Source organism: Malurus melanocephalus, unplaced genomic scaffold, assembly GCF_030028575.1.
Source record: "Malurus melanocephalus ecotype Western Australia unplaced genomic scaffold, MMel_1.1 scaffold_588, whole genome shotgun sequence".
Lineage (NCBI taxonomy): Eukaryota > Metazoa > Chordata > Aves > Passeriformes > Maluridae > Malurus > Malurus melanocephalus.
This window is the reverse complement of record NW_026623820.1, coordinates 253,202-265,247: the sequence shown is the minus strand read 5'-3', so window position 1 is coordinate 265,247 and position 12,046 is coordinate 253,202. Positions and strand designations below refer to the sequence as shown.

Here is a 12,046-nt window from a genome sequence, read left to right as displayed (position 1 = left end):
AGGGAAGGGAAGGGAAGGGAAGGGAAGGGAAGGGAAGGGAAGGGAAGGGAAGGGAAAAGGAAAATAGAAGGGGTAGGGAAAGCAGAAGGGGAAGGGAAGTCAGCCAGGGAAGGCTCCGGAGAGATTTTGTTTAGTGTTCATAAAACATTGGTGAAAGCAACTTTCATTCTGTGGGAAACCCCTGAGATTCATAAACATGGATTTCCATATCCCTGAAGGCAACTCCTAGTCTTCCTTCGCACTCTAATTTAAGTTCTTTAAAGAACATAAGAAAGCAGAGGTGAATTCACTATAAGTACTGTGATTCTGTCTTTGAAATCCTTCAGGCAGYTACATTTTTACAGTCTTTTGATCAAAACAGAGGTTTATAAAATTTGCTATAAGTTCTTTTTCARTCAGCTGGTTTGATGAAGCTTGAAGTGCCCTGCTCGTTGCTGTACTGCGGTGGTTTAACAACGAAAAAGTTATTTTCTCCTCAGCCTCTCTTCAGTGCACTTCAGTAGCATTTCCTGGACAGTATTGAAAATGGCATCTTCACCTAAAGCAAATGTATTTTTGCCACAGTTCCCCAAATTAGCACATACCCAGTTATTGTGCATCTTTTGATCTGTCACAATAAGCTGCTGGACTTGTGCGCTACCTACCTTGTCCCCAGCACTCACAGCTGAAGGTCCCCTGAGAGCTCTGTCATGTATCATGAAGTCATGGGTGAATGGTGCAGCATTCCCTTCTGACAGCATTGTGCTRATTGCCAAACCCTGAGTGCAGTGGGATCTACTCAGAGGAGTTGCAGGATAAGGATCCTGTCTTGCAGCTCTGCATTCTATTATTTCTCATTGCTGTGTTATTAATATCAAAGTGTGCTTTTCAGGGAAGATGATAAATCACATTCACAGTGGATATGATCACCACAAGTGCATGCAAAGTGTAAGTTCAGGGTTGGTTTCTTTCTATTAACTTGCATGTGGACTTTTTTAGTTTTTTACTTCATATTAAATCAATGAGTAGACCTTGAACTGAAGGTAAAAAAGATTTCCTGAATGAGGCCAAGATGGTCTAGCCTGCTGATCTTATAGAGATTTTACTGCTGATGCCTGTATCACTTGGGTCAAAGTTACAAGATTTACAAGAGTTACAAGATTTATAAAATACCTACGTAACCTGAATTATAGTGTTTTAATACTTATATAAYGCAAGTCATAGCTTTTAATACTTATATAATCTGAATCATAACTTCCTATATAATGTAATAGCCAAATGTAGTTCACTAGTTGCTTAATGCTTAAGRAGGCAAAAACTYGCCAGGTGGATAACCTCRAAAAATAGGTAAGTATAGMTAATTGGGAAACAGCAAGATGAACTAATGAGAAATTGGGAAATGTAAAGCCAATTAGCCACAAGATGAAGMATTTAGACCAGCTAGATCCAGAAAGCCCAAGGARCACCATAACTATGCATGCTCTGAAGAAGCTGAAAAGTTCAGATGGAAGGAAGACCTTGAGGCTTCCTCGCAGAAGACCCCCAAGACCACTTAAATTGGGGAGGCACAAGCGCAGTATAGAAAAATTATTTGTAATCAYGAGGTAACCTTATGTAAATTAGTTCTGGGCAAGTATATGATGACGCTATGCTGACATAGCAATATTAAACAATACTTACTGTATAAATAAGACACAACACTTGACAAAGGTGGATGAGTTGGGTGGAGAGATCCCACTCACCTCCAGTGCTGCAATAAACAAATACCTGCTCTAGACACTGTCTATAGACACCAGTCTATAGGGTTTTATTTCTAGCCTGTCTTTTTGGACTTCACTCTCCTATAAAGTATAGTGGGGTCAGAAAGCTGTATTATACATAAATCATGGCCTCTGCCAGGACAGTATCTCACATTCAACTAAGAAAGAGCAGAAATATGATAAAATATGCAGACGTTCATGATAATCCCAGACACGCTGGCTGCTGTTAAATGTTTTACAGTAGCCCTTCAGCACCCAATAGCTTCCATCCAGTGAGAGACAGAAAGATGAACAGAATAGGATGGGAGATAGCCAAAGTCACTTTTGTGCATATATTCAGCACCAGCATGCTGTTTTCTTCCYTTGTCCTGGACTCCAACCCTAACCCCACTTTTCCTGCTGTACTCTCAGCTGACAAGCTGGAGATGCAGACAGGCCTGGCTTGGGACAACTTTTTCAGGCAGGAAGGTGSAGCTGCACATACCTTAGTGCCTCAGATTTACAGCAACTCCATTTATTTCCATTGCTTTGTATAAAGCAATGTCTAAAGGAGACAGACTCCAGCAGAGATGCCAGAAACCTAAGCTGCATCTAAAAGTGACCTTCAGAACAAATTTCRGGTGATAGACAGATACTCAGGTATGGCAATAAAGGGTGCAGGACAAGTACCAAAGAGTTAAGCTGCATTTATTAGAAATTCAGCAAGGAGACTCTAATAAATACTTCCTCTGTGATAAGAACAAAGAATATAATTGACCAACAAGACTCCTTAACTCTGTGCCATAGTAAATCCAGAGTGAGTTTATGTCTGTGCTGAACCTGTGGGAGGGATGGTCTCTAAGATAGCTGGGATGAGCTATAGAAATGGAACAGCAATACCAGGGAAGAGGATTTATTAATTATAAGTAAGAGACCTCTCACAGTAGCAGGACATTGCAGGACAAAAAGAACAGCTCATMTCTCAAACACTGAAGCAAACTCAGACCAGCATGGGGTTTCCTGCCACTGTGAACCCTTCTCCTTCCTGCTATTCATGCCATGCTTTGGGATTTTCCTCCCATCCAGCCCCAATGTGAGCAGCACATTCTGTGTTGACAGCATCAGGCAATAATGCTGTTTCAGCATCCACCACATCTRCAGCCCAAGGAAGGGAGAAATCATAGGGCAGGGCAAAATAAAAACTTCTACATGGAGCATAAGTGATGTGTAAAGCAACAGCATTTATAAAAACAGACTTTGAGGATACCTTGTGGACTGACTGTTCACAAGTCAGATGCTCCTAAAATTATTCTTGAACTATTTTCAGTAGACATTATTGTTGAAAAACTTTTGTTTAACATCACATTCCCTGCTGTGTGTGAACCTTTGATCCACTGACACAGGAGTGGGAAGGAACTCCTGACTTCCCAAATTCTGCTGCCAGCCATGAAGGATGGACTGCCATGTCACAATCTTGTTCATGTATTTCCCAAGTTCCATTTAAGACCAGGTAAGGCGCTGGGCTGCACAGGTGCCATTGCGGTGTTTGCCTTATTGATGGCTCTTTATGCCTAGTTTGACCCTGCTCCTATGATAACAAGGAACCTCTAACATTTGRCTGGTTTCTATCCATCTGTTTGTGCAGTGTTCCCTTTCTCTCTTCGGAGTCTGCTCTTCCCCGTGTCTTATATAAGACACTTCCAGTAACACACCTCTAGAGATGCCTTTTTCCATCAGAAAATCGTATTTTGGACTCCTGACCAGTTTATATTGTGCTACACACCAGTTTCTTCTCTACTGCTGTTCCCACCTGGATTTACCATCTGACTCCTTCCTTTCATGTGAACAGTCTCATTCGCGTTACGAAATTCCCTCTCTCTGATCGAGGTCAGTTCCTCCAATTTATCTCGCTGTTTCGGCTCCTCTTCCCTTAGTGTCTCCCCGGCCCCTTCCTGCCGTGGCTCAGCTCTGAGGAAGGCCGGCCCCAGGCTCCAGGCGGCGGGCGGGCCGGGACCGGGGGCCTGCGATCAGCCGTGGCGGCAGCGGAGCGGGCTGAGCACGGAGCGCGGCGGSAGGCTGCGGCTCGGCTGGGCCCCCGCACCGAGTGTGCGCCTGGGGCTCGGCAGGACCCGCGGCAGAGCCGTGAGGGGAACGTGAAGAGGGTCCGCTCTGCCTGAGCCTCTTACAGGTTTGCCGTGCTACTCTTCAACTGCCTTTTCATCTTCGGCTCCTACTTCTGCTTCGACATCCGTAGCGTCCTGCAGCAGCACTTCAGGGCGTGAGCGCCGGGGGTTGATGCTGCCGGTATGTGCTGGGCCTCCGTCCAGSCCATGCGAAAAGGGGCTGAATCACAGCAAAACGGAGGCTTTGGTCGCCAGTGGAGATTCCAAGCCTGTTTCTACGTCGCTGTCGRAGTCAGGCTCTACGGTCTTTAATCAGATGCTGGAGGTGAGTGGTTGTTACTGGCATATCCACTGTGGAGATGCACGARCTGGGGGAAGCCGTGAGGAGTTTGGGCTTTCTCTGCTGCCGGGATAACTGGGAATGTGAGGCCTGCCCTTGTTCGATGGTTCTTGGCTCCCCATCAMCGCACTAACGAAGTTCGGTCAGGACTTCACACCACTGCACGTAGGAGACGCATAGAATTGACTATCAGTACCCGCCCTGGGCTGGAAGACAGCACAGTTGGAGGTAGGGTGCAAGGAAAGTTTTTCTTGATCTCCAGATCCGAATCTCCAGGCACTACAGGCGTCATTTTGACACGTTTGTTGGCTCAAAGACAGAGACGTTCAGGAGGATCAGAGGAGGACTATGTCTTGTAAAAACTAGTCCGTTTCAAATGCTGGAAAATGCTATTGTTCAGGGTTCAGACTGACATCCGAGTAGATTGCTGGGATTTCTCCAGAGATGCAAGAGTGCCAGAGCCTAATTTCTGAACACCTGACAAATACTTGACTCATTTTCCTGTCATGTCTGCATTAGTTTCATGTCTCCTGAGAGGATTTGCCTMACATGTGCCGTCTGCTGGCAGGTCGGTGTGTGTACGTGGAGAGTCTGTGTGCCTCAGTAGCCAGGGAGGAAGGAGTAACTAGAGCTTGCAAGTAATTTTTTTTCTTCATTTGAATGCAGTTAACATTCAGACAGTGAAATCCAGGTTATATTGGATACAGTTTGTTACTGCAAACACAACGGTTCCCCCCCAAAAAAATAAGTCAGTATTTATTCCTCAATCTTCCATAACTGCTCTAGGTTTGTGGGAGAAGAGTTAGTTATTTATTTATGGAATACAGGAAAGGCTATGTCACGTTTTGTAATCTAGGTAAGTTTGCAGGGTAGTGAAACTAAGCCATATTTTCCTGTTACTCATTCTATGAAACAGAGTTTTTATCTGTTGACACTTTTCACATATTTTTACTCTGGTGAATTTAGCCTTTTCCTGCCTCCCACCAGTGCTACCAAGGTAGTTGGAGCAGCTGGGACAAGGGCTTGCAGTGAAGCACTTCATTCTAGAGAGCTGTTTCCCTGCATCCTCAGATATTTCTGCTGCAGAGAGGGGTTGTGAATATGATGGCCATATAAAAACCACATGATTAAAATCACATTTCTCTTGTGATTATTCAAGGTGTTAAGCTTGTCCTTGCTGGTGTGAAGACCCAGCACTCACCTTCTAATGCAGATGGATTTTCGGTAGCTGGAAGATCCTGGGGGGGCAGTTCCTGGTCACGCAGTGTTGAGGAGATGTTGCTTTTCAGCAGCAAAACTAACATTATACAAGGCAGGGTCCTGTCAGTCATGACCGACTCTTTCTTATTGCAGCATGCCAGGTCTACCAGTTTCTTACTCTTCAGCAAATGCTTTAGAACTATGAATACAGACTATCACTGTACATGCTGCTTAAGACTTTATATGAYGGGATGAGGAGTCGGATCAAGGCGAACTATAGCCAAGAAACTATGGGATCAGATAAAGCTGATAGTGCAGTCTCCTGGCTTTTCTTTTGGACTGAAATGTRTATAAAAGCACTGAGCTCCTCCTGCTGCTGCCACAGGAATGGAAAGAGAAGCCATGGCCAGTCATTTCCCATTTGACAAGGGCTTGCTGTCTGGGAGAAGACACAAGTCCCATAATGCCTGGCTGGTCATGGAGGTGGGAACTGAGCAGGAGAAATAGAAATCTAGTAGRGAATAACTTCATTTTTAAAGGCATGCATGAGTTTTTGTCTGTATCTGGTCTGTGCCTGGTACAGAACTTGACCTGCCCCAATGGAACTCACCATAACAGCACCGGGAGTAATGGCACACTAGTGGGTGTGGAAAGCTTGGGAGTAACTCCAGCTCAGTATAACCTGCTGTATRCAGTCTATACTTGGACATGAATCACTTCGCTCTACTTTGAGGGTGGGGTGTTTTGGTAGCTGCTTCCAGGCAGTGAGACGCACATTTTTGTTTTGGTTTTCTCCTAGAAATGAAGTAKTGGTTATTCTGGCTACTGAATAGCCAGATTGATAAATTGGGAAATCACTGTAAATTCTGGGGTTCAATGAATTTATTCTTGTACTGATGTGGACTTTCAGGTTGCCCTTTCAGTGCAAAAAGATGATTAAAACTCCCACTGTAGTAAAATCACAGAGGGGTAGAGCACAGGGATGCCTCTGTGTGTGGGTGTGGGTGTGGGATGGTCAGCTGAGCAACTGAGACATTCATCCTTTGACCACTGACTTAACCTGAATTGACACAGCATGGCAGCAAACACACTTTTCTCTGACACAGATGTGACAGAGACTAGTTTTATATGTTTTCAGTGGGACAAACTGAAAAAGCAGAGTTCTGTTCCCAGCTCTGGCACTTGCTCTCGTGTGTGCTGAAAGCTAAGACCCAGCAGTCCCAGCAAATGCAGTCATGCTCTGTATCACAGAGGTAAATGTCTTAGAGAGGAGGGAGAGGCACAGAGGAGACCATGTCCTCTAGGTCATTGTCTGCAGTGGAGATCAGGGCAGGGTCAGAGACTACATTCAGAGTCCAGTGCCACTTGCTTTGCCTCTCTAACCTTCCCCCATGATAATATCATTATCTTGAGGATTGCAAAATCATTTTATAGAGACCAGACTTTACAAAACTGAAAACTGAGAGTAAACTGATGAGGTTTACCGGTGTGTTTTGAGGCTGTTCTTTACCTTTTTACCACAGAATGCTTTTGTCCTGATTTCAGCATGTCTGTTGAGGTTTGTGCATTTTTTTCTGTTTCTCCCTACCTGGTGTTTTCTCTCTTCTCACTGTGCTGGGATCATCCATCTTTGCTTTAGGCTCATATTTCAAGGGCTTGCCATACCTCTTCCCAATGATGTTAACAGGAAAACTGCTCTTTGGTTCCAGAAATGGGTCACTCACTGGTACAGAGTTCACATTTACATATTTTCATATTTTCATATTTACATCTCACCAAAGGGTCATGATACATTTTTATTTTGCCTTCTAGACCCTTGTCTTATCAGTCAGCTTCACCTGCTCTTCCCCAAGGACTTGTGTTGCTGGCAGAACACTGCTTCTTGAATACGTGCTGAAATGTTTAAGTCTTCTTGTCTAACAAATTTGTCTTTCTCTCAAGGGTGGGGGCTCACGTGATTTSTCTGCCTTTGGAGTTATTTTTGCTTTCCTTATAGGAGGGATAAGTTCACCTCCCATGCCCCTGCATGATTTAGAACATTTTAAAATGGACTGTGAGGCTGGAACATACTGCCTTCCTTTGGCATGTACAGAGTATTCCCCTGCCTAACTCTCCAGCTTGAGAGAGCTGTTGCTTCTGTGCCATGCTCTTGGTGAAGCCTGTCTGTTCAAGAGAGGATTCTTTTCTTCTCCAAGTTGGGCAGAATCATATCACAGCCTTCTGGTTCAAGGGGAGAGAGCTGGCACTGGCATCTGGACTGACTCTCCTGTCTTGGGAGTGTCCTCAATTTCTTCTTCACCCAGCAGTTTGAGACAAAATTGGAATGCAGTGGACACTCTGGGGAGGTGAGTTTCTTTGGTGTTTTCTAGATCCAGGCCACCCTGTTTTGTTCAATGATTAAAAGAGCCTGAAAGAGGTAGTTAGGTAAGCAGGAAGTGGCACATGATTTTCCAGTTTTTCCTGTTGCTTTCTGTGTGCAATGAGTGATATTTTCCACACTGATGTCAGAAAACTCTAACTCTCTAGCCTGACAGTTTTGTTTTCTTGACATATTTTAACATCTGCAGTCCACATAGTACTTAATATAGGCTTATTCCCATGGAATAGRAACTTCAGAGTAGAAGAGACAGGAATGAAATGTATTTGTTATTCTGTACTTTGGCTAGCAGAACATGCTGGTTCTGCAGCAGTCTCTGTACTTGTTCCAGCAGATGTCYTTCACACAGCTGATTGAAACCACGTTTAAATTACTGTGAGAAGCAGAAACTGAATTGCATAYTTCTTAGTGTTAATCTGTTTCAGGGCTCATACCTTTAGAAGATTTGAGCTTCTCTCCTCTTTTGGGTCCAGTAAGACTTGGTCTGCCTCTAGTGGAAAGGATGGTCTATTCCACAGAGGGGTTAAATGACACATGGGTACTCTGCTGGAATCGTGATGGGACACCTGCTTCAGGGCCTTCTGTGTGTACAAAGACTTAGTGATTATAGAAAAGTGTTAAAAACCAAACAAGGTAGTATGGGCCATCACCTATGGRAAAGAGGATAAACAGGTGAGACAAATCTCTTGCAGAAATTGAAACCCACTGGTGTCCTCTGATTCTAGCTCTCAGAGAGAAAGCTGTGGTGGGCAAGGGGTGCTACATCCTGTCTTAACATTTAGTTTTGTGCTCAGGTAGCKCTTGCAAGCACAGCACAGTGATTTCTGTAGCCCTTGAAGGGCTCAATACATCAGACAAAGTGTGCATGCATTTCAGAAGCTGTTTTGGCTCTTTGAAAAACAAAATGGGTACAGAATTCTTCCTAAGAAGGATGTCTGTGGCAGAAGTCCACTGCCAAACTTGCTTTGATGTATGCAGCATAACGAGACTCACTACTGTGGAGCTGCCTGTGCTCACAAGTCAGTTTGCTGTGGTAACTGCAGCAGGTCACACCAATTAAGAGGTACAGCCTGGCTTCCTGTACAGCCCTGAGATGCTGCCCCTGCTCTGGGGACAAGGAAAGTTTCCCAGTGTCTGCCTTGCTTTTACCATGGGTTTATTGCMCAGGCCTGCTGCAGGTCAGGAGCGTTCTGGCCATAGGCCAGCTGAGCGCTGCCTGAGAGGCTCAGGTGGCTTTAGCTTCACTGGCCTCAGGCAGTGCTGCAGCCATGGGAGCTCAGTGGGCAGAGYTCAGGCATTGACAGGGTGGTGCAAGGTGTAGGGTCCAACTCTAAGTTTCAAAAGAAGCCAGGCTTAGGAGCCATGGAGAATTCAGCATGCAGTGGGTTGTCATTCAGTGCTGTCCACTCTGAGGCATTTATAACAACYGTTGTTTTTTCCCAGAGAGCCTGCTCTCTGTGCTACAGTTTGTTTCAGCCCTCACAGTCAGTGCACTTGATAAAGTGGGCGTGAAGCAGATGGGCTTCAATTATCCAGCAAGGATCCATAAAAGTGATACATGGTGCTTTTCCATCTCCATCCTGGAAATAAATCCCAGGTGCAGGAGCACTGCCTTCGGAGTGCAGGGAAGGCYGCAGCAACAGGAGCCAGTCCTGGCCAGGAGAGGTCTTTCCCACCCCTCCGTTTGGCCCTGCAGAGCACTGCTGAGCAGATTGCATCTGGGAGCCACCAGCCAGAAGTTCCCYGCCTAGAGCCTTCCAGAGAGCTGAGGTAGCCCTCAGAATGGGAGTAGCTTTCTGAGTCAGTTATTTCCTGACTGTAGGTGGCTCAGAGGAGAATTCTGTGCACAAAACTATCCGGTAGCCTCCTTTTGAACTGCTTCCTGGCTCATAGGATCCACGATAGCAAACAGCTAATCWGGTTAGTACCAAACTATCTCTTGCCAGCCCTTATCTTCAATTCCTTTTTGCATTCTGCTTTCTAGGAACGAGCATTGCAAACAATTTTGGTCTGCAATTTTTATGTCACTTCGATCTATTAGATGCCTTCTCCTTCTCATGTCAGTACCCTCAACTGGTTTCTGTAGCTGTATTATGACTGCTGTTAATATTGTACTTTTCTGCTGTGTTTCACTTAAGGATGTGCAGTAGACTGTTAACAGAGCCTGCTCAAAACAGTCTCTTGCAGCCAGAACCTTTATAAAAATAGGAAAGTTTTTTTGTTTTCTTTACTGAATAGTGTTAAAGAAGGAATGTTTTAAGAGTCAGCGCATCCCAAATTTCTCTTCTAGGTGCATGAACTGCCTTTCATTTCCCTTTTACCTGCCATTACTTCTTAAATCTCTCATGCCCTTCAGTAGCTTGCAGAAAGTGGCACTGGTGTGAAGCTGGGCTATTTTCCTGGGGAGTGAGGGCACATTYTGTCTTTGCAGATCTTGTCTTTGCAGCAGATTCAGGACATCACCTCTGAGGACCGGCTTCTGGTCCTTACCATCATGTTCTTCTGCAATGGAGTCTTCTTTGTGGCAGACGCCAGGTGCTGTTCTGTGGCTGTGGCCCMCTGACATGAGCTGGCAGAGCCTTGCAGGCCTTGATTTTGGGCTGACTGGGAAATACAAGGGTAATAGGCTYGTTCCTTCCACTCACATGGAAAAACATACCTTTAACACCTAAAGGTTTGAGGATTCTTTGACCTTTCTTTCCCTTCAAAGATAAGTGAGGCTTCTGAAAGACAGCAAAAATACCTAAAAGGAAGATGATTCACATCCAATATTTAAAGCTTCAAACACTGCCAAAGAAGGATCAGAAGGATTTGAGTGAAGGGAAGAAATACTTCATTTAGAAAACAGCCCATAGACATTTCATCTTTGTGACAGACCAGCAAAGTGGGTGTCTCCTGAGCTGGCCAGGGTGTCAGCTTCATAGGCCTGGTGCAGCTCTGCCCTGCAGCTGCTGCACTGTGTCTGAAATATAACTGGGCTTGCTCAACTTGGGTTTGTAAAAGAGGAAGCCTTTGTATCTAGTGCAGGCTTCAGACTTCCTTTTTAATGCCTGCCTTTACTTAAAAGAAAGCAGCAACCTGACCATTTAAATTGAGACCCCTGCTTTTCTCCTGGGCTTTGCCACAGACTTGTATTAGTGCTTTGTTCCCATTTGTGGATGTGGCTTCTGTCACATAATGAGGATGAACTTTTATATTGGGTAAAGCCTGCAGTAAAAGAARTAAAATTATTTTGGTAGTATTTTATTAGTTATGTGTAGGAAGCCACTGTGAAGTCAGGAAGAAATGTCATCAGCATGACAACTGATGGGAAAGCCAAATCAAGTTTAAGTAGCTACAAGATCTCTAAATAAACCTGTGAAAGCTGTTACACTGAATGACTACATTCTGTAAAGAATCTGAGGAAATCTAATAGAATTTGTGATTGTTCCTAACCAAGGTGAAATGACTCCTGCTAGATTGTGGCTTCAAAATATCCTTGGCCTCCACTTGCTACACTGCTTTTCAGTGCTGAAATCCTGCACTTGCATTTTTCAGTGGGAAAGTCCYACGATGAATTTCCAAACCACATGCAGAAGTGCTGTAAACTAATGTTGGAGATTTGTGTACAGAAGAAAATACGTGTTCAGAGCTGATTTGTGTGTTAATACACTGGCTTAAAAGCAGTTAACTTCAGCCTCTTTGCTGAAGTAATCGAATATCTTAGTGTATACTATGTAATGCAGCAGCTAAACTCAAAAGGGGGTGGTGCTGTAATGAGTGCTGAGATAACCAGTGAAAGCCCTGTACTTGCTCCTTCATGGAAGACACTTGCTCAAAAGCCAGCCATTCCTGTTTCACATCCCATAATCTACATCCAAGTTCATAGAAAAGAAATTTCGCTCTTCTGTTTTGATGAAGAGTTGTCACATCCTTTCTTTAAAGTCTGTGTTTGTCTCGGCGTAGCACCAAAGCCTTACTGCCTGCTCTGCTGGCTGTCACTGGGAAGCATTCCTGCCCCTCTCCTGTGGTCACTGCCTATATGGAGAACTTGTTTGGCTAGAGAGGGTTTTATAGAAACAAAAGATASAAAGATCCTTGTGTTTGCTTATAAAAGCTGTCACAGAATCTGAATATGTGGGGACATTCTGATGACCTATGGGTCTCTTGCACAAAGACCATAGTCAGGATGGGAGACTCTACTGAAGCCTCTCACAGGCAAAGTTGTTCTGGACAGGCTCCTGTCTTTCAGCTCCACCAGATAAAGCCTGAAGCTGACATAACAATATGGAGGCAGATGATGACCCTT

General features: G+C 44.6%; 1 pseudogene; it reads left to right on the top strand.

The window, feature by feature from the left end:
• Positions 1-3,895: 3,895 nt before the first annotated feature.
• Positions 3,896-10,428, top strand: LOC130583458 (uncharacterized; annotated as a pseudogene).
• The last annotated feature ends 1,618 nt before the right edge of the window (positions 10,429-12,046 follow it).